We start from the raw sequence: 7,877 nt of genomic DNA, 5'->3' as shown, positions 1-7,877 counted from the left end.
TGTGTATTACCGGTAGCTTAAAATTCCCTTATTTTGGCATTAAAATGTAATTGGAATTTGAATGACCAATAATCACGGTTGTCTCAAATAACCACAGTTAGATCAAATAATCGCGATCAGATGGTTATTTAATAATCGCGACAGACCTACTACAGACCTACAGACTTTAGTAGAGGTTTTAAGCATTATAAGAACAAAGAAAATCTATCATTTCCCTACAGTTTGTGAGCTGCTGAGCATGACTTTTATCAAAAGACAACAATAATAGTCTCATAATAATTATGTTTCAATAACATCCGTACGTTTTCATATTTAAAAAAGCGTGTCTACATATCTATTGACTTCTGTAAAATTCATGTGTTGTAAGAAAACAGCAAATCTATCTTTTTCCTACAAACTGTCGACTGCACACCAACATAGAGGTAAAAACACAGGAGCTGATATTAAAAATAGCTTTACATATTTAACACCGCTCTAGTAATCTGCTTAAATTTTCAAAAACAACCGATCAAACTATTACCTCACAAACATAATGTAAAAAGCATAACTTAATGAAGACACAGGTGCTGATATGAACTCCACTTACAATGTGTGCTTAAAAGAAGGATTGTCCTTTTTTTTTATTGCAGTGCATTTCACGTAATGCTGCCAATCATGAACGATATGCTGACAAATAACTATTGTTTGTGTTCCTCAACTCTACATTATTAATTTAAATCAACATCAATGCATAAAAAAACATGGATAAATGTGCATTGTTGAAAACAACTTTGTAGAAATTAATGGAGCCGCATTGATAAGACTGTCTCACTGATGGCCTATTATGTAAGGGTTGTTTCAGCTCATGAAACTCACCTGTGATTGGCAGGATGGTTGCTCAATCAGCCCAAAGTAACAAAATGCAAAGAATGCTGTATACAAATCCACCATTTGGACTTGGTACGGGTTTAGCTTGGAAAAGTGCAGGGGGGAAAAATCCCCTGCACTTTTTAAAGAGTGCGGGGGACGTGTCCCCCACGTCCCCTGCGGCCTCTATGCCCTTGCCTGACAAAAAGTCAAGATATGTAAGGAAACGTCCTGGTTACTTTTGTAACCTCCGTTCCCTGATGGAGGGAACGAGATATTGTATCGATGTAGTGACACTAGGGGTTGCTCTTGGGAGCCCCAAACACCTCTGATCTTTGAGAAAAGGCCAATGGGAATTGGCGAGTGGAATTTGCATGCCACTCCCCCGGACAAACGGGTATAAAAGGAGCTGGCTCGCAACCACTCATTCAGGTTTTGTGCTGAGAAGCCAAGACAAGGTCCCGGCCATTTCAGCGGGTAGTTCAGTGTTGTGGCAGGAGGGACACAACATCTCGTTCCCTCCATCAGGGAACGGAGGTTACAAAAGTAATCAGGACGTTCCCCATCTGTCACTCACTCAACATTGTGTCGATGTAGTGACACTAGGGGTCCCTATATAAAATGCCACAACTAGCTGAACTGTGTTACGTGGACTGGCGGTGCGAGACGGGCAGACCATTGTGTGCCTCGTAACCAGCACACTCAGCCGTCACATAACCTCCCCCAACACTCTTATGAGCGTCATATGGTCCCCTGCAACTCGGGGACATGTTGACTGCCCAAAAAATGGGGACTGGCTGCCCAAGCCGCGGCCTCTTTTCTTTCTTCTCCCCAAAAGGAAAAATTGTTCGGCTGGGGGCCATATAGCGTCCGCGTTGGGGGGGGGGTGTCACTCAAGCGCCCAGGGGCGTTCTCTGCACACCACCGGTGCAAGAGGGGGAGAAACCGCTGTAATGCGGCGTAAATCCAACAGCTTTCGAGGTGAATGGATTGGCGGAGGAATTCAGCTCGCTGAAACACAACCGCTCGGCTCCGAAAAAAAAATCTGAATGAGTGGTTGCAAGCCAGCTCATTTTATACCTGTATGTTTAGAGGAGTGGCATGCAAATTCCACTTGCCAATTCCCACTGGCCTTTTCTCAAAGATCAGAGGTGTTTGGGGCTCCCAAGGACGACCCCTAGTGTCACTACATTGACACAAGGTCAAGTGAGTGACAGATAGGGAAGTCCTGACATGTAGGGTCCCCCTTGTATATATTTAGAATGTAATTATATCCATTTGCAAGCTTAGAATGTTATTGTATCAATTCTAAAAATGAAGAATTATAATTTATCTATTTAGAATGTTGGTTATTTTATCTATTTAGACTGTTATAGAATGTTTTTCAAAGTTTAGAATGTTATTGTATCTGTTTATAATGTTGAATGTTTATACATTTTTTTTTTTTTTTTTTTTTTTTTAAAGCATTTTATCCATTTAGAATGTGACTGTATCTGTTTAAAATGTTATGGTATGCGTTTTCAAAGTTTTAATTCTGTTTTCTGTTTACAATGTTGAATGTTTAGACATTTATTTTACTCTATAAATAAAATAAAAAAAATCAGAATGATAATGTATCTATTTAAAACATTTGTTGTATCCTTTTTTCAGAATGTTATAATATGTAATTTTTAAAACGTTTAGATTTACTGTATAATACATAGAACGTTTGTTATTGTTTCTATTTCGAATGTTATGGTAGGGTGCAATGGGCCTAAAGGTCCCCCAGGGTAAAAGGCACTTTTGAGTTTGTTTTCTCCCAAAACACTAAATTGTAACAAATTGCTTTTCAATTGTTTGTCACTTTAGATTTGTTATGAAGAATGTTCAAAGTGGGCTCACATTGACTGATCCAATCACATTGGTGATCCATTTGGGTATAGAATACGTGAGATGTTATAATACATGCCAAATGTGACTGAAATGAACAAGAAATGGTGCACCTTTTATGAAGTGGCTATTTTGAATAAGTATTATTTTAATTTGTTTCTCAAAAAATATTGACAAATGTTTTCCTGTAACTATTGCCCCTAGTCAAGTCATTTTAATTTGTATAGCACTTTTCACAACACACATCGTTTCAAAGCAGCTTTACAGAAAATCATGCATTAACAGAAAATGAAACTATAATATCTATAAAGTCTTAGAGTCATCATTGTGTAGTTTAATTAAATATGATTGTAAATTGAGTATAAAAATAAATAATTATATCTACTACCTATATCTACACAATATCAATATAACCCCCGTGAAGGCCTTTTACCTCAAGTGTGGGGGCCACTCACCACCTTTTTTTAATAAAAATTAATTTAAATCAAAACAACCGTCTGTTAACAATTTATGTTGCTTCATCAATATTAATTAAATAAATAAATACAATTCTATCTTGATACACTTTGTGACCACTTTGGCTAATTGTCTTTAAGGTGTGCCTTTAGACTAGTTATTTCCTATGTATTTTCAAAGTTTATAATGTTATTGTATCTGTTTAGAATGTTGGATTTTTAGATTGTTATTGTGACCATTTTAAAAGTTTATAATGAAAATGTATCTGTTTAGAATGTTTGTTATTGCATCTATTTAGAATGTTATGGTGTTTTTTTTTTTTTTGTTTGTTTGTTTGTTTTTTTTGGGTTTTTTTTTTTTCAAAGTTTAGAATGTATTTGTATCTGTTTACAATGTGGCATGTTTAGAATGTGGTTGTACGCTATCAATTTAATAAAGTTTAGAATGATAATGTATCCATTTAGAATGTTTGTTAATTGTTTAATTGTATCTATTTAGAATGTTTTGGTGTTTTCAAAGTTTACTATGTTATTGTATCTGTTTAGAATGTTGAATATTTAGACTGTTATTGTGACTATTTTAAAAGTTTAGAATGATAATGTATATATTTAGAATGTTTGTTCTCGCATCTATTTAGAATGTTATAGAATGCAGTTTCAGTTTTTAGAATGCGTTTGTAACTGTTTACATTGTTAAATGTTTAGAATGTTACTGTATGCTATCAATTTAAAAATAAAAATAAAACTTTAGAATGTGAATATATCAATTGTAATATACAAAAAAAATCAATGTTATTGTATCTTTTTATAATGTTGCATGTGTAGAATGTTATTGTGTCCATTTTAAAAGTTTACAAAGGTAAATCTATCTATTCAGAATGTTTATTATTGTATATCTATTTAGAATGGTATGGTATCTATTTTCAAAGTTTGAATGTTCTTGTATTTAAGAGGGGTTCAGTGTTAGAGAAACTACAATCCCAGTGTGCACCGGGAGAGCTGTTTGGAAGTACTGAGGTGTTACTGATGGAGGGGGGAGTCAGGTCTTTATTCTTGGTGATGTCAGAGTGTGTGAGATTGCTCACACTCCTCCATCTGTGAGTGCGGAATCTCGCCGTATCCTCTGAAGACCTTGGGGAGGCCGACACCACGGACTATCTACAAACCATCAAACGATGGAAAAGTAAAGTTATTTTGCGAACACGGCGGCTCGAAGTTGTAACTTTTGAGTGAATTTTCGACTGAAGTGGCGATTGGGGTAAAAAGTTTTTTCCTCTACCTTCTTTTCGCATGGCCACAAACAAAAACCACACGGGTGGGATTTTCAGAAGAAAAACAGACAACACAGACTTTAATTTGTTGATACAGTAAGTCTGAAACGTTGTTACTTGGACGAAATCTTAACGCGATCTTCAGGACAAGCACGCGCCTCCGTTGAGTATTTTCACCGATTTCAAACGAGTTCTCGGCCAATCGAAAACCCTCCAGTAAATTCCGAGTGGTACTTTTAAAACCCTCTAAAACCAAAGAGACCAGAAAGACGGCAAAGGGAGAAGTGTGGAGATTCATCCTGTGACTAAACATCGGGAACGAGTTTTTACGAACTTCTGCTAAATCTTATTTGGGATCGACTGTTTTCAGAAAGGAACAGGTGAGTAACGTTTGTGAAGGCGTTGAATCAGTCTGCTCGTTTGTATTAAAATAAACATTCTTTGTTGTTTTGGCATTTGAATAAGAGTAATGGTGTTTTTACAGTCCCCTTACGTTTTTATAAACATTTGCATTAAACGAGTAAGATGACAGTTACATTAAGTTTCCAGAAATGTGTGCATTTATATGCATTAGCCTATATTTTCTTTCCTCTTTTTGTCGGTTTACTATCTTGCGCCGTATCTTGAATAATCTATTTTTATTTATTTATATTTTTCTATTGTATTATTCTGTAAGGATCTTTTCTTTGAACCAAAAGAGTCCATATACCATTGCTTCTTGAAATGATTTGCAGTGGTTTAATTGAAAATAGTTTGACTGTGCAGTGTTTAAGACTTCTCCTGATGCTGTCTGGCATTTTGTTTTTGCTCTTTATTGTTTTTATGCAAAGAAGCACGTGAGAAATTGAAATTGAGAAAACACTGTGAGATAACATTGGCTTTCACCATCAAATGGCTTTAAATGTGAGATGTGTGCGTTGATGCGCGTGCCGATACTACTACGCGCGCTGTCGCCTAAATCTCAGATTTAAATCCATGTAGTACAACGAGTACGAGCATATTATCCAAACACAACAATACAGCCACTTTTTCAAGAGTAACTAAATATATGTTGTAATTCCCATACAGGTGAATGCATTTTCTCATTCGCTTTGTAGCTTCTGTGGAAAAGTGTGTGCGTGCGCGCGTGTGTGTGTGTGTGTGTGTGTGTGTGTGTTCATTTGGATTTGTGATCTATTTGGTTGCTGGGCTGGGCTCCAGACTAAAAAAAATGACTTGGGAGCCATTGGCTCCTAAACTGAAACATTAAGGAGCCAAATGGCTGTTTTTAGTAGCCAAATCACAGATTTTCTCGATTTAGATTGCTGTTCAGAAACGAGATGGGAAGCCAAAGAAAAGGAAGACAGCTGATAACCCATTAATCAGAGGTTTAATAAACAGTATACATAGTCGAGAAGATACGTTTACATTCCCTTTTGTCTCATAAATGTTCACACCCCTTAAAAATGTATACAAATATAAGAGATAAAATATTTTTTTATTTAGTACTGCTCTTCAGAATCTACATTACAGATTTTACATATAGTATGCATATAGTAGTGTGCTGTCGTCTTGAACATCATTGAATGTTTGCACCTCGTGTAATAATTGTGTATGAGTCCCTCAATTGTCCTAATTATCAAAAGCTTGATTATTTATATATATATATATATATATATATATATATATATATATATATATATATATATATATATTAAAACATTTTTTTTATTGTTTTTGAATATTGCCTTAGTCTTTCTTTACTGTTACCGGATGGCTCAGACACAGAGACTACAAGAGTGCAAATTGAATGAAATCCCAGATGCAGTGTATTGTGCTATTTCAATCCCAATCAGTAATTACCAGAAGAAGAAAAAAGTGTTACATAATGCGGGACTTTTAATTATAATGAAATACACAAGGGACTCTTATTTTGAAATGTCTGCGCTCCCAGTTGTGAGCTCACTGATGGTTGAGAAAGTGAATCTGATTCAAACTGCTAACCTGAGCTCCTGAGTTCAAACCCTCAATTCTTTTCGGGTGATTCATGAAAAAGATCCGGTTCAAAAGAGTCATTTGTTCAGGACTCTCTCGCTCGGGTTTGTTGTTGCGTGCGGTGCAGCGAGCTCGTCAGAAACAGAACGGGTGAAAAGCGGCACGAGACACACTGGTTGTGCGTGTTCTAAAAATATATTCAACTCACAAGATGATATCTGACAAAACCGCATATAAACGCATACAATCCGACTGTCGCCACTGGCAACTAGATTTTAAATTATTGTCGCAATCAATTATTTTTGGTCGCATTTGAGACCATTTTAGTCGTAGTCTCGAGCCCTGCAGGGTTATGAATGATATTTTCTTTCATGTGAGTTGGGCTCTTAAAAATTTGTTTGCATTTTGAGTAGAAAATTTTTCTTCACAGAAATCAAAGTTGTCAAAACAGTATTCACCCCATACCTGAGTTTTTTAGATACCCTTAGCCAAAATAAATGCCTGAAGTTAAATCTTGATGTGAAAGGGCATGTTCGTTCTTGCAGTTGTTTATCTTTCTGAAGTAAAAAGAACATCAACATGGATATACTTAAGTATAGCTTTGGAAGGCACTCTGGCAGAAAGCCAGAATTCATGAAAACTTCATAAAAAAAATCTGTGCTGCACATTAAATTCTGGAAGTGTTTCATGTGCTTTAAATGTCTTGAATTGAAATGACTCTCCAGCTAAAAGACGCTGTTTGAGTCCCTATTTGTGCAGCAGAGGAAATGCACCTTTCACAGAGATCAATAAAAAGATTTTAATTTGCATCCTCACTGAGTGATGCATTTTACTGTGCTCCAAGGCTTGTGTTGTGTCACTGTGTGCATGGCAAGGCAATTCTGCAACGACCACACAGCGTCAGTCCCTCTTTTCCTTCTCATCACTCACTAGATAATTTGAGAGTACTGCGAAGACATCCCCCACTTCAGTTTTGGACTTTGCTATACATTCTCGAACTTTCTAAACATTGCTATACTCTTGTCATCAAAGTCTTACATACACTTAAACACACTATTCCTTCCAGAAACCTTCCCTGCTGATAAGTGGCAATTGTCATTTTAAGTAAAGATGTTCACGGACAGTTTCCACCCTTTCACTTGTTATACGTGACTAGAGAGCGGTGCAGTTTCTGAATGGCAACATGCAGGCTGGCTGGAGCATGCGCTGACTTATGTAGACATGCTGCAAGATGAAATGCAAAGTGAGCATAATACAGTCAGCTTGATATTTTAGGCAGTTAAAGGCAGAAAGCATGATCTATTAAATCTATTTCCCTATTAAAAGGATAGTTCACCTAAAAATGCTAATTCTGTCATCATTTACTCACCCTCATGTTGTTTCACAACGCTGTAATTTACTTTCATACATGGAACACAGCAACATGGTCACAGAGGAAGTCTGCATGTTGTTTCTGATAGAT

The 7,877-nt window shown here is 36.4% G+C and overlaps 1 protein-coding gene across 4 annotated transcripts in view; it reads left to right on the top strand.

The window, feature by feature from the left end:
* The first annotated feature begins 4,237 nt into the window (after nucleotides 1-4,237).
* The window catches only part of LOC127423957 (fibroblast growth factor receptor 1-A-like), an 88,339-nt gene continuing 84,699 nt past the window's right edge, over nucleotides 4,238-7,877 (top strand). For all 4 annotated transcript variants that reach the window (XM_051668679.1, XM_051668677.1, XM_051668678.1 and 1 more), the window contains exon 1: nucleotides 4,238-4,821. The gene's annotated coding sequence lies outside the window, so the exon portion shown is untranslated. The remainder of the gene's footprint in view (nucleotides 4,822-7,877) is intronic.

Source organism: Myxocyprinus asiaticus, chromosome 33 (assembly GCF_019703515.2).
Source record: "Myxocyprinus asiaticus isolate MX2 ecotype Aquarium Trade chromosome 33, UBuf_Myxa_2, whole genome shotgun sequence".
Taxonomy (NCBI): domain Eukaryota; kingdom Metazoa; phylum Chordata; class Actinopteri; order Cypriniformes; family Catostomidae; genus Myxocyprinus; species Myxocyprinus asiaticus.
Note: the sequence above shows the minus strand (reverse complement) of the source record. Positions and strands in the feature narration are given on the sequence as shown.